This window comes from Heterodontus francisci, chromosome 3 (genome assembly GCF_036365525.1).
Source record: "Heterodontus francisci isolate sHetFra1 chromosome 3, sHetFra1.hap1, whole genome shotgun sequence".
NCBI classification, from domain to species: domain Eukaryota; kingdom Metazoa; phylum Chordata; class Chondrichthyes; order Heterodontiformes; family Heterodontidae; genus Heterodontus; species Heterodontus francisci.
In genome coordinates this window covers 208,245,108-208,272,772 of record NC_090373.1, presented here as the reverse complement: position 1 = coordinate 208,272,772, position 27,665 = coordinate 208,245,108, and positions in this window count along the sequence as shown.

Genomic DNA, 27,665 nt, shown 5'->3' with positions numbered 1-27,665 from the left:
GACACTTTTCTCCTGGGCCTCTTTGGACTCTGTTCTCCTGGGCCTGTTGAGATACTGTTCTCCTGGGCCTGTTGAGATACTGTTCTCCCGGGCCTGTTGAGACACTGTTCTCCCGGGCCTGTTGAGACACTGTTCTCCCGGGCCTGTTGAGACACTGTTCTCCCGGGCCTGTTGAGACACTGTTCTCCCGGGCCTGTTGAGACACTGTTCTCCCGGGCCTGTTGAGACACTGTTCTCCCGGGCCTGTTGAGACACTGTTCTCCCGGGCCTGTTGAGACACTGTTCTCCCGGGCCTGTTGAGACACTGTTCTCCCGGGCCTGTTGAGACACTGTTCTCCCGGGCCTGTTGAGACACTGTTCTCCCGGGCCTGTTGAGACACTGTTCTCCCGGGCCTGTTGAGACACTGTTCTCCCGGGCCTGTTGAGACACTGTTCTCCCGGGCCTGTTGAGACACTGTTCTCCCGGGCCTGTTGAGACACAGTTCCCCCGGGCCTGTTGAGACACAGTTCCCCCGGGCCTGTTGAGACACTGTTCTCCCGGGCCTGTTGAGACACTGTTCTCCCGGGCCTGTTGAGACACTGTTCTCCCGGGCCTGTTGAGACACTGATCTCCCGGGCCTGTTGAGACACTGTTCTCCCGGGCCTGTTGAGACACTGTTCTCCCGGGCCTGTTGAGACACTGTTCTCCCGGGCCTGTTGAGACACTGTTCTCCCGGGCCTGTTGAGACACTGTTCTCCCGGGCCTGTTGAGACACTGTTCTCCCGGGCCTGTTGAGACACTGTTCTCCCGGGCCTGTTGAGACACTGTTCTCCCGGGCCTGTTGAGACACTGTTCTCCCGGGCCTGTTGAGACACTGTTCTCCCGGGCCTGTTGAGACACTGTTCTCCCGGGCCTGTTGAGACACTGTTCTCCCGGGCCTGTTGAGACACTGTTCTCCTGGGCCTGTTGAGACACTGTTCTCCCGGGCCTGTTGAGACACTGTTCTCCCGGGCCTGTTGAGACACTGTTCTCCCGGGTCTGTTGAGACACTGTTCTCCCGGGCCTGTTGAGACACTGTTCTCCTGGCCCAATTGTGATACTGAATTCCGGGACCTGTTGAGTCACTGTTCTCCAGGGCCAGTTGAGACACTGTTCTCCCGGGCCAGTTGAGACACTGTTCTCCCGGGCCAGTTGAGACACTGTTCTCCCGGGCCAGTTGAGACACTGTTCTCCCGGGCCAGTTGAGACACTGTTCTCCCGGGCCTGTTGAGACACTGTTCTCCCGGGCCTGTTGCGACGCTGTTCTCCCGGGACTGTTGAGACGCTGTTCCCCCGGGCCTGTTGAGACGCTGTTCCCCCGGGCCTGTTGAGACACTGTTCTCCCGGGCCTGTTGAGACACTGTTCCCCTGGGCCTGTTGAGACACTGTTCTCCCAGGACGGTTTGCCCTGTTTCCCCGGGGCCTGTTGAGATACTGTTCTCCCGGACGTGTTGAGACACTGTTCTCCCGGGCCTTTTGTGACAATGTTCCCCTGGGCCTGTTGAGACACTTTTCTCCTGGGCCTCTTTGGACTCTGTTCTCCCGGGCCTGTTGAGACACTGTTCTCCCGGGCCTGTTGAGACACTGTTCTCCCGGGCCTGTTGAGACACTGTTCTCCTGGGCCTGTTGAGATACTGAATTCCGGTGCCTGTTAAGACTCTGTTCTCCAGGGCCTGTTGAGACACTGTTCCCCCGGGCCTGTTGAGACACTGTTCCCCCGGGCCTGTTGAGACACTGCTCCCCCGGGCCTGTTGAGACACTGTTCTCCAGGGCCTGTTGAGACAGTTGTCTCCCGGGCCTGTTGAGATACTGTTCTCCTGGGCCTGTTGAGATACTGTTCTCCTGGGCCTGTTGAAAAACTGTTCTCGAGGGCCTGTTGAGACACTGTTCTCCTGGGCCTCTTGAGATACTGTTCTCCCGGGCCTGTTGAGATAGTGAATTCCGGGGCCTGTTGAGATACTGTTCTCCTTGGCCTATTGAGACACTGTTCTCCCGGGCCTGTTGAGACAGTGTTCTCCCGGGCCTGTTGAGACACTGTTCTCCCGGGCCTGTTGAGACACTGTTCTCCCGGGCCTGTTGAGACACTGTTCTCCCGGGCCTGTTGCGACACTGTTCTCCCGGGCCTGTTGAGACACTGTTCTCCCGGGCCTGTTGAGACACTGTTCTCCCGGGCCTGTTGAGACACTGTTCTCCCGGGCCTGTTGAGACACTGTTCTCCCGGGCCTGTTGAGACACTGTTCTCCCGGGCCTGTTGAGACGCTGTTCTCCCGGGCCTGTTGAGACGCTGTTCTCCCGGGCCTGTTGAGACGCTGTTCTCCCGGGCCTGTTGAGACGCTGTTCTCCCGGGCCTGTTGAGACGCTGTTCTCCCGGGCCTGTTGAGACGCTGTTCTCCCGGGCCTGTTGAGACGCTGTTCTCCCGGGCCTGTTGAGAGGCTGTTCTCCCGGGCCTGTTGAGAGGCTGTTCTCCCGGGCGTGTTGAGAGGCTGTTCTCCCGGGCCTGTTGAGGCGCTGTTCTCCCGGGCCTGTTGAGACGCTGTTCTCCCGGGCCTGTTGAGACGCTGTTCTCCCGGGCCTGTTGAGACGCTGGTCTCCCGGGCCTGTTGAGACGCTGTTCTCCCGGGCCTGTTGAGACGCTGTTCTCCCGGGACTGTTGAGACATTGTTCTCCCTGTCCTGTTGAGATACTGAATTCCGGGGCCTGTTGAGATACTGTTCTCCCGGGTCTGTTGAGACACTGTTCCCCCGTGCCTGTTGAGACACTGTTCCCCCGTGCCTGTTGAGACACTGTTCCCCCGTGCCTGTTGAGACACTGTTCCCCCGTGCCTGTTGAGACACTGTTCCCCCGTGCCTGTTGAGACACTGTTCCCCCGGGCCTGTTGAGACACTGTTCCCCCGGGCCTGTTGAGACACTGTTCCCCCGGGCCTGTTGAGACACTGTTCCCCCGGGCCTGTTGAGACACTGTTCCCCCGGGCCTGTTGAGACACTGTTCCCCCGGGCCTGTTGAGACACTGTTCCCCCGGGCCTGTTGAGACACAGTTCTCCCAGTACGGTTTGCACACTGTTTTCCCCCGGGCATGTTGAGATACTGTTCTGCCGGACGTGTTGAGACACTGTTCTCCCGGGCGTTTTGTGACAATGTTCCACTGGGCCTGTTGAGACACTTTTCTCCTGGGCCTGTTGAGACACTGTTCTCCCGGGCCTGTTGAGACACTGTTCTCCCGGGCCTGTTGAGACACTGTTCTCCCGGGCCTGTTGAGACACTGTTCTCCCGGGCCTGTTGAGACACTGTTCTCCCGGGCCTGTTGAGACACTGTTCTCCCGGGCCTGTTGAGACACTGAATTCCGGTGCCTGTTAAGACACTGTTCTCCAGGGCCTGTTGAGACACTGTTCTCCAGGGCCTGTTGAGATACTGTTCTCCAGGGCCTGTTGAGATACTGTTCTCCAGGGCCTGTTGAGATACTGTTCTCCAGGGCCTGTTGAGATACTGTTCTCCCGGGCCTGTTGAGACACTGTTCTCCTGGGCCTGTTGAGACACTGTTCTCCTGGGCCTGTTGAGACACTGTTCTCCTGGGCCTGTTGAGATACTGTTCTCCTGGGCCTGTTGAGACACTGTTCTCCAGGGCCTGTTGAGACACTGTTCTCCCGTGCCTGTTGAGAGACTGTTCTCCCGGGCCTGTTGAGAGACTGTTCTTCTGGGCCTGTTGAGACACTGTTCTCCTTGGCCTGTTGAGACACTGTTCTCCAGGGCCTGTTGAGACACTGTTCTCCCGGGCCTGTTGAGACACTGTTCTCCCGGGCCTGTTGAGACACTGTTCTCCCGGGCCTGTTGAGACACTGTTCTCCCGGGCCTGTTGAGACACTGTTCTCCCGGGCCTGTTGAGACACTGTTCTCCCGGGCCTGTTGAGACACTGTTCTCCCGGGCCTGTTGAGACACTGTTCTCCCGGGCCTGTTGAGACACTGTTCTCCCGGGCCTGTTGAGACACTGTTCTCCCGGGCCTGTTGAGACACTGTTCTCCCGGGCCTGTTGAGACACTGTTCTCCCGGGCCTGTTGAGACACTGTTCTCCCGGGCCTGTTGAGACACTGTTCTCCCGGGCCTGTTGAGACACTGTTCTCCTGGGCCAGATGAGACACTGTTCTCCTGGGCCAGATGAGACACTGTTCTCCTGGGCCTGATGAGACACTGTTCTCCTGGGCCAGATGAGACACTGTTCTCCCGGGCCTGTTGAGATACTGAATTCTGGGACCTGTTGAGACACTGTTCCCCAGGGCCTGTTGAGACACTGTTCTTCCGGGCTTGTTGAGACACTGTTCACCAGTGCCTGTTGAGACACTGTTCTCCTGGGCCTGTTGAGACACTGTTCTCCTGGGCCTGTTGAGACACTGTTCTCCTGGGCCTGTTGAGACACTGTTCTCCTGGGCCTGTTGAGACACTGTTCTCCTGGGCCTGTTGAGACACTGTTCTCCTGGGCCTGTTGAGATACTGTTCTCCTGGGCCTGTTGAGACACTGTTCTCCCGGGCCTTTTGTGACAATGTTTCCCTGGGCCTGTTGAGACACTTTTCTCCAGGGCCTCTTTGGACTCTGTTCTCCTGGGCCTGTTGAGACACTGTTCTCCCGGGCCTGTTGAGACACTGTTCTCCCGGGCCTGTTGAGATACTGTTCTCCCGGGCCTGTTGAGATACTGAATTCCGGGGCCTGTTGAGATACTGTTCTCCTTGGCCTATTGAGATACTGTTCTCCTGGGGCTGTTGAGACACTGTTCTCCCGGGCGTGTTGAGACACTGTTCTCCCGGGCGTGTTGAGACACTGTTCTCCCGGGCCTGTTAAGACACTGTTCTCCCGGGCCTGTTGAGACACTGCTCTCCCGGGCCTGTTGAGACACTGTTCTCCCGGGCCTGTTGAGACACTGTTTCCCAGGCCTGTTGAGACACTGTTCTCCCGGGACTGTTGAGACACTGTTCTCCCGGGCTTGTTGAGACACTGTTCTCCTGGGCCAGATGAGACACTGTTCTCCCGGGCCTGTTGAGATACTGAATTCTGGGACCTGTTGAGACACTGTTCCCCAGGGCCTGTTGAGACACTGTTCTTCCGGGCTTGTTGAGACACTGTTCACCAGTGCCTGTTGAGACACTGTTCTCCCGGGCCTGTTGAGACACTGTTCTCCCGGGCTTGTTGAGACACTGTTCTCCTCGGCCTGTTGAGACACTGTTCCCCCGGGCCAGTTGAGATACTGTTCCCCCGGGCCTGTTGAGACGCTGTTCTCCCGGGCCTGTTGAGACGCTGTTCTCCCGGGCCTGTTGAGACGCTGTTCTCCCGGGCCTGTTGAGACGCTGTTCTCCCGGGCCTGTTGAGACGCTGTTCTCCCGGGCCTGTTGAGACGCTGTTCTCCCGGGACTGTTGAGACATTGTTCTCCCTGTCCTGTTGAGATACTGAATTCCGGGGCCTGTTGAGATACTGTTCTCCCGGGTCTGTTGAGACACTGTTCCCCCGTGCCTGTTGAGACACTGTTCCCCCGTGCCTGTTGAGACACTGTTCCCCCGTGCCTGTTGAGACACTGTTCCCCCGTGCCTGTTGAGACACTGTTCCCCCGTGCCTGTTGAGACACTGTTCCCCCGGGCCTGTTGAGACACTGTTCCCCCGGGCCTGTTGAGACACTGTTCCCCCGGGCCTGTTGAGACACTGTTCCCCCGGGCCTGTTGAGACACTGTTCCCCCGGGCCTGTTGAGACACTGTTCCCCCGGGCCTGTTGAGACACTGTTCCCCCGGGCCTGTTGAGACACAGTTCTCCCAGTACGGTTTGCACACTGTTTTCCCCCGGGCATGTTGAGATACTGTTCTGCCGGACGTGTTGAGACACTGTTCTCCCGGGCGTTTTGTGACAATGTTCCACTGGGCCTGTTGAGACACTTTTCTCCTGGGCCTGTTGAGACACTGTTCTCCCGGGCCTGTTGAGACACTGTTCTCCCGGGCCTGTTGAGACACTGTTCTCCCGGGCCTGTTGAGACACTGTTCTCCCGGGCCTGTTGAGACACTGTTCTCCCGGGCCTGTTGAGACACTGTTCTCCCGGGCCTGTTGAGACACTGAATTCCGGTGCCTGTTAAGACACTGTTCTCCAGGGCCTGTTGAGACACTGTTCTCCAGGGCCTGTTGAGATACTGTTCTCCAGGGCCTGTTGAGATACTGTTCTCCAGGGCCTGTTGAGATACTGTTCTCCAGGGCCTGTTGAGATACTGTTCTCCCGGGCCTGTTGAGACACTGTTCTCCTGGGCCTGTTGAGACACTGTTCTCCTGGGCCTGTTGAGACACTGTTCTCCTGGGCCTGTTGAGATACTGTTCTCCTGGGCCTGTTGAGACACTGTTCTCCAGGGCCTGTTGAGACACTGTTCTCCCGTGCCTGTTGAGAGACTGTTCTCCCGGGCCTGTTGAGAGACTGTTCTTCTGGGCCTGTTGAGACACTGTTCTCCTTGGCCTGTTGAGACACTGTTCTCCAGGGCCTGTTGAGACACTGTTCTCCCGGGCCTGTTGAGACACTGTTCTCCCGGGCCTGTTGAGACACTGTTCTCCCGGGCCTGTTGAGACACTGTTCTCCCGGGCCTGTTGAGACACTGTTCTCCCGGGCCTGTTGAGACACTGTTCTCCCGGGCCTGTTGAGACACTGTTCTCCCGGGCCTGTTGAGACACTGTTCTCCCGGGCCTGTTGAGACACTGTTCTCCCGGGCCTGTTGAGACACTGTTCTCCCGGGCCTGTTGAGACACTGTTCTCCCGGGCCTGTTGAGACACTGTTCTCCCGGGCCTGTTGAGACACTGTTCTCCCGGGCCTGTTGAGACACTGTTCTCCCGGGCCTGTTGAGACACTGTTCTCCTGGGCCAGATGAGACACTGTTCTCCTGGGCCAGATGAGACACTGTTCTCCTGGGCCTGATGAGACACTGTTCTCCTGGGCCAGATGAGACACTGTTCTCCCGGGCCTGTTGAGATACTGAATTCTGGGACCTGTTGAGACACTGTTCCCCAGGGCCTGTTGAGACACTGTTCTTCCGGGCTTGTTGAGACACTGTTCACCAGTGCCTGTTGAGACACTGTTCTCCTGGGCCTGTTGAGACACTGTTCTCCTGGGCCTGTTGAGACACTGTTCTCCTGGGCCTGTTGAGACACTGTTCTCCTGGGCCTGTTGAGACACTGTTCTCCTGGGCCTGTTGAGACACTGTTCTCCTGGGCCTGTTGAGATACTGTTCTCCTGGGCCTGTTGAGACACTGTTCTCCCGGGCCTTTTGTGACAATGTTTCCCTGGGCCTGTTGAGACACTTTTCTCCAGGGCCTCTTTGGACTCTGTTCTCCTGGGCCTGTTGAGACACTGTTCTCCCGGGCCTGTTGAGACACTGTTCTCCCGGGCCTGTTGAGATACTGTTCTCCCGGGCCTGTTGAGATACTGAATTCCGGGGCCTGTTGAGATACTGTTCTCCTTGGCCTATTGAGATACTGTTCTCCTGGGGCTGTTGAGACACTGTTCTCCCGGGCGTGTTGAGACACTGTTCTCCCGGGCGTGTTGAGACACTGTTCTCCCGGGCCTGTTAAGACACTGTTCTCCCGGGCCTGTTGAGACACTGCTCTCCCGGGCCTGTTGAGACACTGTTCTCCCGGGCCTGTTGAGACACTGTTTCCCAGGCCTGTTGAGACACTGTTCTCCCGGGACTGTTGAGACACTGTTCTCCCGGGCTTGTTGAGACACTGTTCTCCTGGGCCAGATGAGACACTGTTCTCCCGGGCCTGTTGAGATACTGAATTCTGGGACCTGTTGAGACACTGTTCCCCAGGGCCTGTTGAGACACTGTTCTTCCGGGCTTGTTGAGACACTGTTCACCAGTGCCTGTTGAGACACTGTTCTCCCGGGCCTGTTGAGACACTGTTCTCCCGGGCTTGTTGAGACACTGTTCTCCTCGGCCTGTTGAGACACTGTTCCCCCGGGCCAGTTGAGATACTGTTCCCCCGGGCCTGTTGAGACGCTGTTCTCCCGGGCCTGTTGAGACGCTGTTCTCCCGGGCCTGTTGAGACGCTGTTCTCCCGGGCCTGTTGAGACGCTGTTCTCCCGGGCCTGTTGAGACGCTGTTCTCCCGGGCCTGTTGAGACGCTGTTCTCCCGGGACTGTTGAGACATTGTTCTCCCTGTCCTGTTGAGATACTGAATTCCGGGGCCTGTTGAGATACTGTTCTCCCGGGTCTGTTGAGACACTGTTCCCCCGTGCCTGTTGAGACACTGTTCCCCCGTGCCTGTTGAGACACTGTTCCCCCGTGCCTGTTGAGACACTGTTCCCCCGTGCCTGTTGAGACACTGTTCCCCCGTGCCTGTTGAGACACTGTTCCCCCGGGCCTGTTGAGACACTGTTCCCCCGGGCCTGTTGAGACACTGTTCCCCCGGGCCTGTTGAGACACTGTTCCCCCGGGCCTGTTGAGACACTGTTCCCCCGGGCCTGTTGAGACACTGTTCCCCCGGGCCTGTTGAGACACTGTTCCCCCGGGCCTGTTGAGACACAGTTCTCCCAGTACGGTTTGCACACTGTTTTCCCCCGGGCATGTTGAGATACTGTTCTGCCGGACGTGTTGAGACACTGTTCTCCCGGGCGTTTTGTGACAATGTTCCACTGGGCCTGTTGAGACACTTTTCTCCTGGGCCTGTTGAGACACTGTTCTCCCGGGCCTGTTGAGACACTGTTCTCCCGGGCCTGTTGAGACACTGTTCTCCCGGGCCTGTTGAGACACTGTTCTCCCGGGCCTGTTGAGACACTGTTCTCCCGGGCCTGTTGAGACACTGTTCTCCCGGGCCTGTTGAGACACTGAATTCCGGTGCCTGTTAAGACACTGTTCTCCAGGGCCTGTTGAGACACTGTTCTCCAGGGCCTGTTGAGATACTGTTCTCCAGGGCCTGTTGAGATACTGTTCTCCAGGGCCTGTTGAGATACTGTTCTCCAGGGCCTGTTGAGATACTGTTCTCCCGGGCCTGTTGAGACACTGTTCTCCTGGGCCTGTTGAGACACTGTTCTCCTGGGCCTGTTGAGACACTGTTCTCCTGGGCCTGTTGAGATACTGTTCTCCTGGGCCTGTTGAGACACTGTTCTCCAGGGCCTGTTGAGACACTGTTCTCCCGTGCCTGTTGAGAGACTGTTCTCCCGGGCCTGTTGAGAGACTGTTCTTCTGGGCCTGTTGAGACACTGTTCTCCTTGGCCTGTTGAGACACTGTTCTCCAGGGCCTGTTGAGACACTGTTCTCCCGGGCCTGTTGAGACACTGTTCTCCCGGGCCTGTTGAGACACTGTTCTCCCGGGCCTGTTGAGACACTGTTCTCCCGGGCCTGTTGAGACACTGTTCTCCCGGGCCTGTTGAGACACTGTTCTCCCGGGCCTGTTGAGACACTGTTCTCCCGGGCCTGTTGAGACACTGTTCTCCCGGGCCTGTTGAGACACTGTTCTCCCGGGCCTGTTGAGACACTGTTCTCCCGGGCCTGTTGAGACACTGTTCTCCCGGGCCTGTTGAGACACTGTTCTCCCGGGCCTGTTGAGACACTGTTCTCCCGGGCCTGTTGAGACACTGTTCTCCCGGGCCTGTTGAGACACTGTTCTCCCGGGCCTGTTGAGACACTGTTCTCCTGGGCCAGATGAGACACTGTTCTCCTGGGCCAGATGAGACACTGTTCTCCTGGGCCTGATGAGACACTGTTCTCCTGGGCCAGATGAGACACTGTTCTCCCGGGCCTGTTGAGATACTGAATTCTGGGACCTGTTGAGACACTGTTCCCCAGGGCCTGTTGAGACACTGTTCTTCCGGGCTTGTTGAGACACTGTTCACCAGTGCCTGTTGAGACACTGTTCTCCTGGGCCTGTTGAGACACTGTTCTCCTGGGCCTGTTGAGACACTGTTCTCCTGGGCCTGTTGAGACACTGTTCTCCTGGGCCTGTTGAGACACTGTTCTCCTGGGCCTGTTGAGACACTGTTCTCCTGGGCCTGTTGAGATACTGTTCTCCTGGGCCTGTTGAGACACTGTTCTCCCGGGCCTTTTGTGACAATGTTTCCCTGGGCCTGTTGAGACACTTTTCTCCAGGGCCTCTTTGGACTCTGTTCTCCTGGGCCTGTTGAGACACTGTTCTCCCGGGCCTGTTGAGACACTGTTCTCCCGGGCCTGTTGAGATACTGTTCTCCCGGGCCTGTTGAGATACTGTTCTCCTTGGCCTATTGAGATACTGTTCTCCTGGGGCTGTTGAGACACTGTTCTCCCGGGCGTGTTGAGACACTGTTCTCCCGGGCGTGTTGAGACACTGTTCTCCCGGGCCTGTTAAGACACTGTTCTCCCGGGCCTGTTGAGACACTGCTCTCCCGGGCCTGTTGAGACACTGTTCTCCCGGGCCTGTTGAGACACTGTTTCCCAGGCCTGTTGAGACACTGTTCTCCCGGGACTGTTGAGACACTGTTCTCCCGGGCTTGTTGAGACACTGTTCTCCTGGGCCAGATGAGACACTGTTCTCCCGGGCCTGTTGAGATACTGAATTCTGGGACCTGTTGAGACACTGTTCCCCAGGGCCTGTTGAGACACTGTTCTTCCGGGCTTGTTGAGACACTGTTCACCAGTGCCTGTTGAGACACTGTTCTCCCGGGCCTGTTGAGACACTGTTCTCCCGGGCTTGTTGAGACACTGTTCTCCTCGGCCTGTTGAGACACTGTTCCCCCGGGCCAGTTGAGATACTGTTCCCCCGGGCCAGTTGAGATACTGTTCCACCGGGCCAGTTGAGATACTGTTCCACCGGGCCAGTTGAGATACTGTTCCCCCGGGCCTTTTGAGATACTGTTCACCAGGGGTGTTGAGACACTGTTTCTCAGGCCTGTTGAGACACTGTTCCCCCGGACCTCTTGAGACACAGCTCTCCCGGGCCTGTTGAGACACAGCTCTCCCGGGCCTGTTGAGACACAGCTCTCCCGGGCCTGTTGAGACACTGTTCCCCCGGGCCTGTTGAGATACTGAATTCCGGTGCCTGTTAAGACACTGTTCTCCCGGGCCTGTTGAGACACTGTTCTCCCGGGCCTGTTGAGACACTGTTCTCCCGGGCCTGTTGAGACACTGTTCTCCCGGGCCTGTTGAGACACTGTTCTCCCGGGCCTGTTGAGACACTGTTCTCCCGGGCCTGTTGAGACACTGTTCTCCCGGGCCTGTTGAGACAGTGTTCTCCCGGGCCTGTTGAGACACTGTTCTCCGGGGCCTGTTGAGACACTGTTCTCCAGGGCCTGTTGAGACACTGTTCTCCCGGGCCTGTTGAGACACTGTTCTCCCGGGCCTATTGAGACACTGTTCTCCCGGGCCTGTTGAGAGACTGTTCTCCTGGGCGTGTTGAGACACTGTTCTCCCGGGTCTGTTGAGACACTGTTCTCCCGGGTCTGTTGAGACACTGTTCTCCCGGGTCTGTTGAGACACTGTTCTCCCGGGTCTGCTGAGACACTGTTCTCCCGGGTCTGTTGAGACACTGTTCTCCCGGGCCTGTTGAGACACTGTTCTCCCGGGCCTGTTGAGACACTGTTCTCCCGGGCCTGTTGAGACACTGTTCTCCCGGGTCTGTTGAGACACTGTTCTCCCGGGTCTGTTGAGACACTGTTCTCCCGGGTCTGTTGAGACACTGTTCTCCCGGGTCTGTTGAGACACTGTTCTCCTGGGCCTGTTGAGATACTGTTCTCCTGGGCCTGTTGAGACACTGTTCTTCCGGGCTTGTTGAGACACTGTTCACCAGTGCCTGTTGAGACACTGTTCTCCCGGGCCTGTTGAGACACTGTTCTCCCGGGCTTGTTGAGACACTGTTCTCCTCGGCCTGTTGAGACACTGTTCCCCCGGGCCTGTTGAGACACTGTTCCCCCGGGCCAGTTGAGATACTGTTCCCCCGGGCCAGTTGAGATACTGTTCCACCGGGCCAGTTGAGATACTGTTCCACCGGGCCAGTTGAGATACTGTTCCCCCGGGACTTTTGAGATACTGTTCACCAGGGGTGTTGAGACATTGTTTCTCAGGCCTGTTGAGACACTGTTCCCCCGGACCTCTTGAGACACAGCTCTCCCGGGCTTCTTGAGACACAGCTCTCCCGGGCCTGTTGAGACACAGCTCTCCCGGGCCTTTTGAGACACAGCTCTCCCGGGCCTGTTGAGACACTGTTCCCCCGGGCCTGTTGAGATACTGAATTCCGGTGCCTGTTAAGACACTGTTCTCCCGGGCCTGTTGAGACACTGTTCTCCCGGGCCTGTTGAGACACTGTTCTCCCGGGCCTGTTGAGACACTGTTCTCCCGGGCCTGTTGAGACACTGTTCTCCCGGGCCTGTTGAGACACTGTTCTCCCGGGCCTGTTGAGACACTGTTCTCCCGGGCCTGTTGAGACACTGTTCTCCCGGGCCTGTTGAGACAGTGTTCTCCCGGGCCTGTTGAGACACTGTTCTCCGGGGCCTGTTGAGACACTGTTCTCCAGGGCCTGTTGAGACACTGTTCTCCCGGGCCTGTTGAGACACTGTTCTCCCGGGCCTATTGAGACACTGTTCTCCCGGGCCTGTTGAGAGACTGTTCTCCTGGGCGTGTTGAGACACTGTTCTCCCGGGTCTGTTGAGACACTGTTCTCCCGGGTCTGTTGAGACACTGTTCTCCCGGGTCTGTTGAGACACTGTTCTCCCGGGTCTGTTGAGACACTGTTCTCCCGGGTCTGCTGAGACACTGTTCTCCCGGGTCTGTTGAGACACTGTTCTCCCGGGCCTGTTGAGACACTGTTCTCCCGGGCCTGTTGAGACACTGTTCTCCCGGGTCTGTTGAGACACTGTTCTCCCGGGTCTGTTGAGACACTGTTCTCCCGGGTCTGTTGAGACACTGTTCTCCCGGGTCTGTTGAGACACTGTTCTCCCGGGCCTGTTGAGACACTGTTCTCCCGGGCCTGTTGAGACACTGTTCTCCCGGGCCTGTTGAGACACTGTTCTCCCGGGCCTGTTGAGACACTGTTCTCCCGGGCCTGTTGAGACACTGTTCTCCCGGGCCTGTTGACACACTGTTCTCCCGGGCCTGTTGAGACACTGTTCTCCCGGGCCTGTTGAGACACTGTTCTCCCGGGCCTGTTGAGACACTGTTCTCCCGGGCCTGTTGAGACACTGTTCCCCTGGGCCTGTTGAGCCACTGTTCTCCCAGGACGGTTTGCAAACTGTTTCCCCGGGCCTGTTGAGATACTGTTCTGCCGGACGTGTTGAGACACTGTTCTCCCGGGCCTTTTGTCACAATGTTTCCCTGGGCCTGTTGAGACACTTGTCTCCTGGGCCTCTTTGGACTCTGTTCTCCTGGGCTTGTTGAGATACTGTTCTCCCGGGCCTGTTGAGACACTGTTCTCCCGGGCCTGTTCAGATACTGAATTCCGGTGCTTGTAAAGACACTGTTCTCCAGGGCCTGTTGAGAAATTGTTCTCCAGGGCCTGTTGAGACACTGTTCTCCTGGGCCTATTGAGATACTGTTCTCCCGGGCCTGTTGAGATACTGAATTCCGGGGCATGTTGAGATACTGTTCTCCTTGGCCTTTTGAGATACTGTTCTCCTGGGCCTGTTGAGACACTGTTCTCCAGGGCCTGTTGAGACACTGTTCTCCAGGGCCTGTTGAGACACTGTTCTCCAGGGCCTGTTGAGACACTGTTCTCCCGGGCCAGTTGAGACACTGTTCTCCCGGGCCTGTTGAGACACTGTTCTCCCGGGCGTGTTGAGACACTGTTCTCCCGGGCCTGTTAAGACACTGTTCTCCCGGGCCTGTTGAGACACTGTTCCCCCGGGCCTGTTGAGACACTGTTCCCCCGGGCCTGTTGAGACACTGTTCCCCCGGGCCTGTTGAGACACTGTTCCCCCGGGCCTGTTGAGACACTGTTCCCCCGGGCCCCGTTTGTGCTCACCCCCGTTTGTGTTCTGTTCTCCTTGCCCTGTTTGTGTTCTGTTCTCTCGGTCCTGTTTGTGTTCTGTTCTCTTGGTCCTGATTGTGTTCTGTTCTCTCGGCCCCGTTTGTGTTCTGTTCTCTCGGCCCCGTTTGTGTTCTGTTCTCTCGGCCCCGTTTGTGTTCTGTTCTCTCGGCCCCGTTTGTGTTCTGTTCTCTCGGCCCCGTTTGTGTTCTGTTCTCTCGGCCCCGTTTGTGTTCTGTTCTCTCGGCCCCGTTTGTGTTCTGTTCTCTCGGCCCTGTTTGTCATCTGTTCTCTCGGCCCCGTTTGTGTTCTGTTCTCTCGGCCCCGTTTGTGTTCTGTTCTCCTTGCCCTGTTTGTGTTTTGTTCTCCTTGCCATGTTTGTGTTCTGTTCTCTCGGTCCTGTTTGTGTTCTGTTCTCTTGGTCCTGTTTGTGTTCTGTTCTCTTGGTCCTGTTTGTGTTCTGTTCTCTTGGTCCTGTTTGTGTTCTGTTCTCTTGGTCCTGTTTGTGTTCTGTTCTCTCGGTCCTGTTTGTGTTCTGCTCACTCGGCCCTGTTTGTGTTCTGTTCTCTCGTCCCTGTTGGTGTTCTGTTCTACTTGCCCTGCTTGAGTTCTGTTCTCTCGGCCCTGTTTGTGTTCTGGTCTCCTTGCCCTGTTTGTGTTCTGTTCTCTCGGCCCCGTTTGTGTTCTGTTCTCTCGGCCCCGTTTGTGTTCTGTTCTCTCGGCCCCGTTTGTGTTCTGTTCTCTCGGCCCCGTTTGTGTTCTGTTCTCTCGGCCCCGTTTGTGTTCTGTTCTCTCGGCCCCGTTTGTGTTCTGTTCTCTCGGCCCCGTTTGTGTTCTGTTCTCTCGGCCCCGTTTGTGTTCTGTTCTCTCGGCCCCGTTTGTGTTCTGTTCTCTCGGCCCCGTTTGTGTTCTGTTCTCTCGGCCCCGTTTGTGTTCTGTTCTCTCGGCCCCGTTTGTGTTCTGTTCTCTCGGCCCCGTTTGTGTTCTGTTCTCTCGGCCCCGTTTGTGTTCTGTTCTCTCGGCCCCGTTTGTGTTCTGTTCTCTCGGCCCCGTTTGTGTTCTGTTCTCTCGGCCCCGTTTGTGTTCTGTTCTCTCGGCCCCGTTTGTGTTCTGTTCTCTCGGCCCCGTTTGTGTTCTGTTCTCTCGGCCCCGTTTGTGTTCTGTTCTCTCGGCCCCTTTTGTGTTCTGTTCTCTCGGCCCCGTTTGTGTTCTGTTCTCTCGGCCCCGTTTGTGTTCTGTTCTCTCGGCCCCGTTTGTCATCTGTTCTCTCGGCCCTGTTTGTCATCTGTTCTCTCGGCCCTGTTTGTCATCTGTTCTCTCGGCCCCGTTTGTGTTCTGTTCTCTCGGCCCCTTTTGTGTTCTGTTCTCTCGGCCCCTTTTGTGTTCTGTTCACCCGGCCCTGTTTGTGTTCTGTTCACTCTGCCCTGATTGTGTTCTGTTCTCTCGGCCCTGTTTGTGTTCTGTTCTGTCGGTCCTGTTTGTGTTCTGTTCTGTCGGTCCTGTTTATGTTCTGTTCTCTCGGCCCTGTTTGTGTTCTGTTCTCTCGGCCCTGTTTGTGTTCTGTTCACTCTGCCCTGTTTGTGTTCTGTTCACTCTGCCCTGTTTGTGTTCTGTTCTCTCGGTCCTGTTTGTGTTCTGTTCTCTTGGTCCTGATTGTGTTCTGTTCTCTCGGCCCCGTTTGTGTTCTGTTCTCCTTGCCCTGTTTGTGTTCTGTTCTCCTTGCCCTGTTTGTGTTCTGTTCTCCTTGCCCTGTTTGTGTTCTGTTCTCCTTGCCCTGTTTGTGTTCTGTTCTCTCGGTCCTGTTTGTGTTCTGTTCTCTTGGTCCTGATTGTGTTCTGTTCTCTTGGTCCTGATTGTGTTCTGTTCTCTCGGCCCCGTTTGTGTTCTGTTCTCTCGGCCCCGTTTGTGTTCTGTTCTCTCGGCCCCGTTTGTGTTCTGTTCTCTCGGCCCTATTTGTGTTCTGATCTCTCGGCCCTGTTTGTGTTCTGTTCTCCTTGCCCTGTTTGTGTTCTGTTCAATTGGCCCTGTTTGTGTTCTGTTCTCTCGGTCCTGTTTGTGTTCTACTCACTCGGCACTGTTTGTGTTCTGTTCACTCGGCCCTGTTTGTGTTCTGTTCTCGCGGCCCTGTTTGTGTTCTGGTCTCCTTGACCTGTTTGTGTTCTGTTCACTCGGCCCTATTTGTGTTCTGATCTCTCGGCCCTGTTTGTGTTCTGTTCAATTGGCCCTGTTTGTGTTCTGTTCAATTGGCCCTGTTTGTGTTCTGTTCAATTGGCCCTGTTTGTGTTCTGTTCAATTGGCCCTGTTTGTGTTCTGTTCAATTGGCCCTGTTTGTGTTCTGTTCAATTGGCCCTGTTTGTGTTCTGTTCAATTGGCCCTGTTTGTGTTCTGTTCTCTCGGTCCTGTTTGTGTTCTGTTCAATTGGCCCTGTTTGTGTTCTGTTCAATTGGCCCTGTTTGTGTTCTGTTCAATTGGCCCTGTTTGTGTTCTGTTCTCTCGTCCCTGTTGGTGTTCTGTTCTACTTGCCCTGCTTGAGTTCTGTTCTCTCGGCCCTGTTTGTGTTCTGGTCTCCTTGCCCTGTTTGTGTTCTGTTCTCTCGGCCCCGTTTGTGTTCTGTTCTCTCGGCCCCGTTTGTGTTCTGTTCTCTCGGCCCCGTTTGTGTTCTGTTCTCTCGGCCCCGTTTGTGTTCTGTTCTCTCGGCCCCGTTTGTGTTCTGTTCTCTCGGCCCCGTTTGTGTTCTGTTCTCTCGGCCCCGTTTGTGTTCTGTTCTCTCGGCCCCGTTTGTGTTCTGTTCTCTCGGCCCCGTTTGTGTTCTGTTCTCTCGGCCCCGTTTGTGTTCTGTTCTCTCGGCCCCGTTTGTGTTCTGTTCTCTCGGCCCCGTTTGTGTTCTGTTCTCTCGGCCCCGTTTGTGTTCTGTTCTCTCGGCCCCTTTTGTGTTCTGTTCTCTCGGCCCCTTTTGTGTTCTGTTCTCTCGGCCCCGTTTGTGTTCTGTTCTCTCGGCCCTGTTTGTCATCTGTTCTCTCGGCCCCATTTGTGTTCTGTTCTCTCGGCCCCTTATGTGTTCTGTTCTCTCGGCCCCTTATGTGTTCTGTTCTCTCGGCCCCTTTTGTGTTCTGTTCTCTCGGCCCCTTTTGTGTTCTGTTCTCTCGGCCCCTTTTGTGTTCTGTTCTCCTTGCCCTGTTTGTGTTCTGTTCTCTTGGTCCTGATTGTGTTCTGTTCTCTCGGCCCTGTTTGTGTTCTGTTCTCTCGGCCCTGTTTGTGTTCTGTTCACCCGGCCCTGTTTGTGTTCTGTTCACTCTGCCCTGATTGTGTTCTGTTCTCTCGGCCCTGTTTGTGTTCTGTTCTGTCGGTCCTGTTTGTGTTCTGTTCTGTCGGTCCTGTTTGTGTTCTGTTCTGTCGGTCCTGTTTGTGTTCTGTTCTGTCGGTCCTGTTTGTGTTCTGTTCTCTCGGCCCTGTTTGTGTTCTGTTCTCTCGGCCCTGTTTGTGTTCTGTTCACTCTGCCCTGTTTGTGTTCTGTTCTCTCGGCCCCGTTTGTGTTCTGTTCTCTCAGCCCCGTTTGTGTTCTGTTCTCTCAGCCCCGTTTGTGTTCTGTTCTCCTTGCCCTGTTTGTGTTCTGTTCTCCTTGCCCTGTTTGTGTTCTGTTCTCTCGGTCCTGTTTGTGTTCTGTTCTCTCGGTCCTGATTGTGTTCTGTTCTCTCTGCCCTGTTTGTGTTCTGTTCTCTCGGCCCCGTTTGTGTTCTGTTCTCTCGGCCCCGTTTGTGTTCTGTTCTCTCGGCCCTATTTGTGTTCTGATCTCTCGGCCCTGTTTGTGTTCTGTTCTCCTTGCCCTGTTTGTGTTCTGTTCAATTGGCCCTGTTTGTGTTCTGTTCTCTCGGTCCTGTTTGTGTTCTACTCACTCGGCACTGTTTGTGTTCTGTTCACTCGGCCCTGTTTGAGTTCTGTTCTCTCGGCCCTGTTTGTGTTCTGGTCTCCTTGCCCTGTTTGTGTTCTGTTCTCTCGGCCCCGTTTGTGTTCTGTTCTCTCGGCCCCGTTTGTGTTCTGTTCTCTCGGCCCCGTTTGTGTTCTGTTCTCTCGGCCCCGTTTGTGTTCTGTTCTCTCGGCCCCGTTTGTGTTCTGTTCTCTCGGCCCCGTTTGTGTTCTGTTCTCTCGGCCCCGTTTGTGTTCTGTTCTCTCGGCCCCGTTTGTGTTCTGTTCTCTTGGTCCCGATTGTGTTCTGTTCTCTTGGTCCCGATTGTGTTCTGTTCTCTTGGTCCTGATTGTGTTCTGTTCTCTTGGTCCTGTTTGTGTTCTGTTCTCTTGGTCCTGATTATGTTCTGTTCTCTCGGCCCTGTTTGTGTTCTGTTCTCTTGGTCCTGTTTGTGTTCTGCTCACTCGGCCCTGTTTGTGTTCTGTTCTCTCGTCCCTGTTGGTGTTCTGTTCTACTTGCCCTGCTTGAGTTCTGTTCTCTCGGCCCTGTTTGTGTTCTGGTCTCCTTGCCCTGTTTGTGTTCTGTTCTCTCGGCCCCGTTTGTGTTCTGTTCTCTCGGCCCCGTTTGTGTTCTGTTCTCTCGGCCCCGTTTGTGTTCTGTTCTCTCGGCCCCGTTTGTGTTCTGTTCTCTCGGCCCCGTTTGTGTTCTGTTCTCTCGGCCCCGTTTGTGTTCTGTTCTCTCGGCCCCGTTTGTGTTCTGTTCTCTCGGCCCCGTTTGTGTTCTGTTCTCTCGGCCCCGTTTGTGTTCTGTTCTCTTGGTCCCGATTGTGTTCTGTTCTCTTGGTCCCGATTGTGTTCTGTTCTCTTGGTCCCGATTGTGTTCTGTTCTCTTGGTCCTGTTTGTGTTCTGTTCTCTCGGCCCCGTTTGTGTTCTGTTCTCTCGGCCCCGTTTGTGTTCTGTTCTCTCGGCCCCGTTTGTGTTTTGTTCTCTCGGCCCCGTTTGTGTTCTGTTCTCTCGGCCCTGTTTGTGTTCTGATCTCTCGGCCCTGTTTGTGTTCTGTTCTCCTTGCCCTGTTTGTGTTCTGTTCAATTGGCCCTGTTTGTGTTCTGTTCTCTCGGTCCTGTTTGTGTTCTACTCACTCGGCACTGTTTGTGTTCTGTTCACTCGGCCCTATTTGTGTTCTGATCTCTCGGCCCTGTTTGTGTTCTGTTCAATTGGCCCTGTTTGTGTTCTGTTCAATTGGCCCTGTTTGTGTTCTGTTCAATTGGCCCTGTTTGTGTTCTGTTCAATTGGCCCTGTTTGTGTTCTGTTCAATTGGCCCTGTTTGTGTTCTGTTCAATTGGCCCTGTTTGTGTTCTGTTCTCTCGGTCCTGTTTGTGTTCTGTTCAATTGGCCCTGTTTGTGTTCTGTTCAATTGGCCCTGTTTGTGTTCTGTTCAATTGGCCCTGTTTGTGTTCTGTTCTCTCGGCCCTGTTTGTGTTCTGTTCTCTCGGCCCTGTTTGTGTTCTGTTCTCTCGGCCCTGTTTGTGTTCTGTTCTCTCGGTCCTGTTTGTGTTCTGTTCTCTCGGCCCTGTTTGTGTTCTGTTCTCTCGGCCCTGTTTGTGTTCTGTTCTCTCGGCCCTGTTTGTGTTCTGTTCTCTCGGCCCTGTTTGTGTTCTGTTCTCTCGGCCCTGTTTGTGTTCTGTTCTCTCGGCCCTGTTTGTGTTCTGTTCTCTCGGCCCTGTTTGTGTCCTGTTCTCTCGGCCCTGTTTGTGTTCTGTTCTCGTTGCCCTGTTGGTGTTCTGTTCTACTTGCCCTGTTTGTGTTCTGTTCTCTCGGCCCTGTTTGTGTTCTGTTCTCCTTGACCTGTTTGTGTTCTGTTCTCCTTGACCTGTTTGTGTTCTGTTCTCCTTGACCTGTTTGTGTTCTGTTCTCTCGACCCTGTTTGTGTTCTGTTCACTCGGCCCTGTTTGTGTTCTGTTCTCCTTGCCCTGTTTGTGTTCTGTTCTCTCGGTCCTGTTTGTGTTCTGTTCTCTTGGTCCTGATTGTGTTCTGTTCTCTCGGCCCTGTTTGTGTTCTGTTCACTCGGCCCTGTTTATGTTCTGTTCTCCTTGCTCTGTTTGTGTTCTGTTCTCTTGGTCCTGTTTGTGTTCTGTTCTCTTGGTCCTGATTGTGTTCTGTTCTCTCGGTCCTGTTTGTGTTCTGTTCTCCTTGCCCTGTTTGTGTTCTGTTCTCCTTGCCCTGTTTGTGTTCTGTTCTCCTTGCCCTGTTTGTGTTCTGTTCTCCTTGCCCTGTTTGTGTTCTGTTCTCTTGGTCCTGTTTGTGTTCTGTTCTCTCGGTCCTGATTGTGTTCTGTTCTCTCGGTCCTGTTTGTGTTCTGTTCTCTCGGCCCTGTTTGTGTTCTGTTCTCTCGGTCCTGTTTGTGTTCTGTTCTCTCGGTCCTGTTTGTGTTCTGTTCTCTCGGTCCTGTTTGTGTTCTGTTCTCTCGGTCCTGTTTGTGTTCTGTTCTCTTGGTCCTGTTTGTGTTCTGTTCTCTTGGTCCTGTTTGTGTTCTGTTCTCTTGGTCCTGTTTGTGTTCTGTTCTCTTGGTCCTGTTTGTGTTCTGTTCTCTTGGTCCTGTTTGTGTTCTGTTCTCTTGGTCCTGTTTGTGTTCTGTTCACTCGGCCCTGTTTGTGTTCTGTTCACTCGGCCCTATTTGTGTTCTGATCTCTCGGCCCTGTTTGTGTTCTGCTCACTCGGCCCTGTTTGTGTTCTGCTCACTCGGCCCTGTTTGTGTTCTGCTCACTCGGCCCTGTTTGTGTTCTGCTCACTCGGCCCTGTTTGTGTTCTGCTCACTCGGCCCTGTTTGTGTTCTGCTCACTCGGCCCTGTTTGTGTTCTGCTCACTCGGCCCTGTTTGTGTTCTGCTCACTCGGCCCTATTTGTGTTCTGCTCACTCGGCCCTGTTTGTGTTCTGCTCACTCGGCCCTGTTTGTGTTCTGTTCTCTCGGCCCTGTTTGTGTTCTGTTCTCTCGGCCCTGTTTGTGTTCTGTTCTCTCGGCCCTGTTTGTGTTCTGTTCTCTCGGCCCTGTTTGTGTTCTGTTCTCTCGGCCCTGTTTGTGTTCTGTTCTCTCGGCCCTGTTTGTGTTCTGTTCTCCTTGCCCTGTTTGTGTTCTGTTCTACTTGCCCTGTTTGTGTTCTGTTCTCTCGGCCCTCTTTGTGTTCTGTTCTCCTTGCCCTGTTTGTGTTCTATTCACTCGGCCCTGTTTGTGATCTGTTCTCTCGGCCCCGTTTGTGTTCTGTTCTCTCGGCCCCGTTTGTGTTCTGTTCTCTTGGCCCCGTTTGTGTTCTGTTTTCTTGGCCCCGTTTGTGTTCTGTTCTCTCGGCCCCGTTTGTGTTCTGTTCTCTCGGCCCCGTTTGTGTTCTGTTCTCTCGGCCCCGTTTGTGTTCTGTTCTCTCGGCCCCGTTTGTGTTCTGTTCTCTCGGCCCCGTTTGTGTTCTGTTCTCTCGGCCCCGTTTGTGTTCTGTTCTCTCGGCCCTGTTTGTGTTCTGTTCCATCGGCCCTGTTTGTGTTCTGTTCTCTCGGCCCTTGTTTGTGTTCTGTTCTCTCGGCCCTTGTTTGTGTTCTATTCTCCTTGCCCTGTTTGTGTTCTGTTCTCCTTGCCCTGTTTGTGTTCTGTTCTCCTTGCCCTGTTTGCGTTCTGTTCTCTCGGCACCGTTTGTGTTCTGTTCTCCTTGCCCTGTTTGTGTTCTGTTCTCCTTGCCCTGTTTGTGTTCTGTTCTCCTTGCCCTGTTTGTGTTCTGTTCACTCGGCCCTGTTTGTGTTCTGTTCACTCGGCCCTGTTTGTGTTCTGTTCACTCGGCCCTGTTTGTGTTCTGTTCACTCGGCCCTGTTTGTGTTCTGTTCACTCGGCCCTGTTTGTGTTCTGTTCTCTCGGCCTTGTTAGTGTTCTGTTCTCCTTGCCCTGTTAGTGTTCTGTTCACTCGGCCCTGTTAGTGTTCTGTTCTCCTTGCCCTGTTTGTGTTCTGTTCTTTCGGCCCTGTTTGTGTTCTGTTCTCCTTGCCCTGTTTGTGTTCTGTTCTCCTTGCCCTGTTTGTGTTCAGTTCTCTCGGCCCTGTTTGAGTTCTGTTCTCTCGGCCCTGTTTGAGTTCTGTTCTCTCGGCCCTGTTTGAGTTCTATTCTCCTTGCCCTGTTTGTGTTCTATTCTCCTTGCCCTGTTTGTGTTCTGTTCACTCGGCCCCGTTTGTGCTCTGTTCTCTCGGCCCTGTTTGTGCTCTGTTCTCTCGGCCCTGTTTGTGTTCTGTTCTCTCGGCCCTGTTTGTGTTCTGTTCTCCTTGCCCTGTTTGTGTTCTGTTCTCCTTGCCCTGTTTGTGTTCTGTTCTCCTTGCCCTGTTTGTGTTCTGTTCTCCTTGCCCTGTTTGTGTTCAGTTCTCTCGGCCCCGTTTGTGTTCTGTTCTCTCGGCCCCGTTTGTGTTCTGTTCTCTCGGCCCCGTTTGTGTTCTGTTCTCTCGGCCCCGTTTGTGTTCTGTTCTCTCGGCCCCGTTTGTGTTCTGTTCTCTCGGCCCCGTTTGTGTTCTGTTCTCTTGGTCCCGATTGTGTTCTGTTCTCTTGGTCCCGATTGTGTTCTGTTCTCTTGGTCCTGATTGTGTTCTGTTCTCTTGGTCCTGTTTGTGTTCTGTTCTCTTGGTCCTGATTATGTTCTGTTCTCTCGGCCCTGTTTGTGTTCTGTTCTCTTGGTCCTGTTTGTGTTCTGCTCACTCGGCCCTGTTTGTGTTCTGTTCTCTCGTCCCTGTTGGTGTTCTGTTCTACTTGCCCTGCTTGAGTTCTGTTCTCTCGGCCCTGTTTGTGTTCTGGTCTCCTTGCCCTGTTTGTGTTCTGTTCTCTCGGCCCCGTTTGTGTTCTGTTCTCTCGGCCCCGTTTGTGTTCTGTTCTCTCGGCCCCGTTTGTGTTCTGTTCTCTCGGCCCCGTTTGTGTTCTGTTCTCTCGGCCCCGTTTGTGTTCTGTTCTCTCGGCCCCGTTTGTGTTCTGTTCTCTCGGCCCCGTTTGTGTTCTGTTCTCTCGGCCCCGTTTGTGTTCTGTTCTCTTGGTCCCGATTGTGTTCTGTTCTCTTGGTCCCGATTGTGTTCTGTTCTCTTGGTCCTGATTGTGTTCTGTTCTCTTGGTCCTGTTTGTGTTCTGTTCTCTCGGCCCCGTTTGTGTTCTGTTCTCTCGGCCCCGTTTGTGTTCTGTTCTCTCGGCCCCGTTTGTGTTTTGTTCTCTCGGCCCCGTTTGTGTTCTGTTCTCTCGGCCCTGTTTGTGTTCTGATCTCTCGGCCCTGTTTGTGTTCTGTTCTCCTTGCCCTGTTTGTGTTCTGTTCAATTGGCCCTGTTTGTGTTCTGTTCTCTCGGTCCTGTTTGTGTTCTACTCACTCGGCACTGTTTGTGTTCTGTTCACTCGGCCCTATTTGTGTTCTGATCTCTCGGCCCTGTTTGTGTTCTGTTCAATTGGCCCTGTTTGTGTTCTGTTCAATTGGCCCTGTTTGTGTTCTGTTCAATTGGCCCTGTTTGTGTTCTGTTCAATTGGCCCTGTTTGTGTTCTGTTCAATTGGCCCTGTTTGTGTTCTGTTCTCTCGGTCCTGTTTGTGTTCTGTTCAATTGGCCCTGTTTGTGTTCTGTTCAATTGGCCCTGTTTGTGTTCTGTTCAATTGGCCCTGTTTGTGTTCTGTTCTCTCGGCCCTGTTTGTGTTCTGTTCTCTCGGCCCTGTTTGTGTTCTGTTCTCTCGGCCCTGTTTGTGTTCTGTTCTCTCGGCCCTGTTTGTGTTCTGTTCTCTCGGCCCTGTTTGTGTTCTGTTCTCTCGGCCCTGTTTGTGTTCTGTTCTCTCGGCCCTGTTTGTGTTCTGTTCTCTCGGCCCTGTTTGTGTCCTGTTCTCTCGGCCCTGTTTGTGTTCTGTTCTCGTTGCCCTGTTGGTGTTCTGTTCTACTTGCCCTGTTTGTGTTCTGTTCTCTCGGCCCTGTTTGTGTTCTGTTCTCCTTGACCTGTTTGTGTTCTGTTCTCCTTGACCTGTTTGTGTTCTGTTCTCCTTGACCTGTTTGTGTTCTGTTCTCTCGACCCTGTTTGTGTTCTGTTCACTCGGCCCTGTTTGTGTTCTGTTCTCCTTGCCCTGTTTGTGTTCTGTTCTCTCGGTCCTGTTTGTGTTCTGTTCTCTTGGTCCTGATTGTGTTCTGTTCTCTCGGCCCTGTTTGTGTTCTGTTCACTCGGCCCTGTTTATGTTCTGTTCTCCTTGCTCTGTTTGTGTTCTGTTCTCTTGGTCCTGTTTGTGTTCTGTTCTCTTGGTCCTGATTGTGTTCTGTTCTCTCGGTCCTGTTTGTGTTCTGTTCTCCTTGCCCTGTTTGTGTTCTGTTCTCCTTGCCCTGTTTGTGTTCTGTTCTCCTTGCCCTGTTTGTGTTCTGTTCTCCTTGCCCTGTTTGTGTTCTGTTCTCTTGGTCCTGTTTGTGTTCTGTTCTCTCGGTCCTGATTGTGTTCTGTTCTCTCGGTCCTGTTTGTGTTCTGTTCTCTCGGCCCTGTTTGTGTTCTGTTCTCTCGGCCCTGTTTGTGTTCTGTTCTCTCGGCCCTGTTTGTGTTCTGTTCTCTCGGCCCTGTTTGTGTTCTGTTCTCTCGGTCCTGTTTGTGTTCTGTTCTCTCGGTCCTGTTTGTGTTCTGTTCTCTCGGTCCTGTTTGTGTTCTGTTCTCTCGGTCCTGTTTGTGTTCTGTTCTCTCGGTCCTGTTTGTGTTCTGTTCTCTTGGTCCTGTTTGTGTTCTGTTCTCTTGGTCCTGTTTGTGTTCTGTTCTCTTGGTCCTGTTTGTGTTCTGTTCTCCTTGCCCTGTTTGTGTTCTGTTCTCTTGGTCCTGTTTGTGTTCTGTTCTCTTGGTCCTGTTTGTGTTCTGTTCTCTTGGTCCTGTTTGTGTTCTGTTCTCTTGGTCCTGTTTGTGTTCTGTTCTCTTGGTCCTGTTTGTGTTCTGTTCTCTTGGTCCTGTTTGTGTTCTGTTCACTCGGCCCTGTTTGTGTTCTGTTCACTCGGCCCTATTTGTGTTCTGATCTCTCGGCCCTGTTTGTGTTCTGTTCTCCTTGCCCTGTTTGTGTTCTGTTCTCCTTGCCCTGTTTGTGTTCTGTTCTCCTTGCCCTGTTTGCGTTCTGTTCTCTCGGCACCGTTTGTGTTCTGTTCTCCTTGCCCTGTTTGTGTTCTGTTCTCCTTGCCCTGTTTGTGTTCTGTTCTCCTTGCCCTGTTTGTGTTCTGTTCACTCGGCCCTGTTTGTGTTCTGTTCACTCGGCCCTGTTTGTGTTCTGTTCACTCGGCCCTGTTTGTGTTCTGTTCACTCGGCCCTGTTTGTGTTCTGTTCACTCGGCCCTGTTTGTGTTCTGTTCACTCGGCCCTGTTTGTGTTCTGTTCTCTCGGCCTTGTTAGTGTTCTGTTCTCCTTGCCCTGTTAGTGTTCTGTTCACTCGGCCCTGTTAGTGTTCTGTTCTCCTTGCCCTGTTTGTGTTCTGTTCTTTCGGCCCTGTTTGTGTTCTGTTCTCCTTGCCCTGTTTGTGTTCTGTTCTCCTTGCCCTGTTTGTGTTCAGTTCTCTCGGCCCTGTTTGAGTTCTGTTCTCTCGGCCCTGTTTGAGTTCTGTTCTCTCGGCCCTGTTTGAGTTCTATTCTCCTTGCCCTGTTTGTGTTCTATTCTCCTTGCCCTGTTTGTGTTCTGTTCACTCGGCCCCGTTTGTGCTCTGTTCTCTCGGCCCTGTTTGTGTTCTGTTCTCTCGGCCCTGTTTGTGTTCTGTTCTCCTTGCCCTGTTTGTGTTCTGTTCTCCTTGCCCTGTTTGTGTTCTGTTCTCTCGGCACCGTTTGTGTTCTGTTCTCCTTGCCCTGTTTGTGTTCTGTTCTCCTTGCCCTGTTTGTGTTCTGTTCTCCTTGCCCTGTTTGTGTTCTGTTCTCCTTGCCCTGTTTGTGTTCTGTTCACTCGGCCCTGTTTGTGTTCTGTTCACTCGGCCCTGTTTGTGTTCTGTTCACTCGGCCCTGTTTGTGTTCTGTTCACTCGGCCCTGTTTGTGTTCTGTTCACTCGGCCCTGTTTGTGTTCTGTTCACTCGGCCCTGTTTGTGTTCTGTTCACTCGGCCCTGTTTGTGTTCTGTTCACTCGACCCTGTTTGTGTTCTGTTCTCTCGGCCTTGTTAGTGTTCTGTTCTCCTTGCCCTGTTTGTGTTCTGTTCACTCGGCCCTGTTAGTGTTCTGTTCTCCTTGCCCTGTTTGTGTTCTGTTCTCCTTGCCCTGTTTGTGTTCAGTTCTCTCGGCCCTGTTTGAGTTCTGTTCTCTCGGCCCTGTTTGAGTTCTATTCTCCTTGCCCTGTGTGTGTTCTGTTCTCCTTGCCCCGTTTGTGTTCTATTCTCCTTGCCCTGTTTGTGTTCTGTTCTCTCGGCCCTGTGTGTGTTCTATTCTCCTTGCCCCGTTTGTGTTCTATTCTCCTTGCCCCGTTTGTGTTCTATTCTCCTTGCCCCGTTTGTGTTCTATTCTCCTTGCCCCGTTTGTGTTCTATTCTCCTTGCCCCGTTTGTGTTCTGTTCTCTCGGCCCTGTTTGTGTTCTGTTCTCCTTGCCCTGTTTGTGTTCTATTCTCCTTGCCATGTTTGTGTTCTGTTCACTCGGCCCCGTTTGTGTTCTGTTCACTCGGCCCCGTTTGTGTTCTGTTCACTCGGCCCCGTTTGTGTTCTGTTCACTCGGCCCCGTTTGTGTTCTGTTCACTCGGCCCCGTTTGTGTTCTGTTCACTCGGCCCCGTTTGTGTTCTGTTCACTCGGCCCCGTTTGTGTTCTGTTCACTCGGCCCCGTTTGTGTTCTGTTCTCTCGGCCCCGTTTGTGTTCTATTCTCCTTGCCCTGTTTGTGTTCTGTTCTCCTTGCCATGTTTGTGTTCTGTTCTCCTTGCCATGTTTGTGTTCTGTTCTCCTTGCCATGTTTGTGTTCTGTTCTCCTTGCCATGTTTGTGTTCTGTTCACTCGGCCCCGTTTGTGTTCTGTTCACTCGGCCCCGTTTGTGTTCTGTTCACTCGGCCCCGTTTGTGTTCTGTTCACTCGGCCCCGTTTGTGTTCTGTTCACTCGGCCCCGTTTGTGTTCTGTTCACTTGGCCCTGTTTGTGTTCTGTTCTCTCGGCCCCGTTTGTGTTCTATTCTCCTTGCCCTGTTTGTGTTCTGTTCTCTCGGCCCCGTTTGTGTTCTGTTCTCTCAGCCCCGTTTGTGTTCTGTTCTCTCAGCCCCGTTTGTGTTCTGTTCTCTCAGCCCCGTTTGTGTTCTGTTCTCTCAGCCCCGTTTGTGTTCTGTTCTCCTTGCCCCGTTTGTGTTCTGTTCTCCTTGCCCCGTTTGTGTTCTGTTCTCTTGGCCCTGTTTGTGTTCTGTTCTCCAGGCTTTGATTGTGTTCTGTTCTCCAGGCTTTGATTGTGTTCTGTTCTCCAGGCCCTGTTTGTGTTCTGTTCTCCAGGCCCTGTTTGTGTTCTGTTCTCTCGGCCCCGTTTGTGTTCTGTTTTCTCGGCCCTGTTTGTGTTCTGTTCTCTCGGCCCTGTTTGTGTTCTGTTCTCCAGGCTTTGATTGTGTTCTGTTCTCCAGGCCCTGTTTGTGTTCTGTTCTCCAGGCTTTGATTGTGTTCTGTTCTCTCGGCCCTGTTTGTGTTCTGTTCTCCAGGCTTTGTTTGTGTTCTGTTCTCTCGGCCCCGTTTGTGTTCTGTTCTCCAGGCTTTGATTGTGTTCTGTTCTCCAGGCCCTGTTTGTGTTCTGTTCTCCAGGCCCTGTTTGTGTTCTGTTCTCCAGGCTTTGTTTGTGTTCTGTTCTCTCGGCCCCGTTTGTGTTCTGTTCTCCAGGCTTTGAT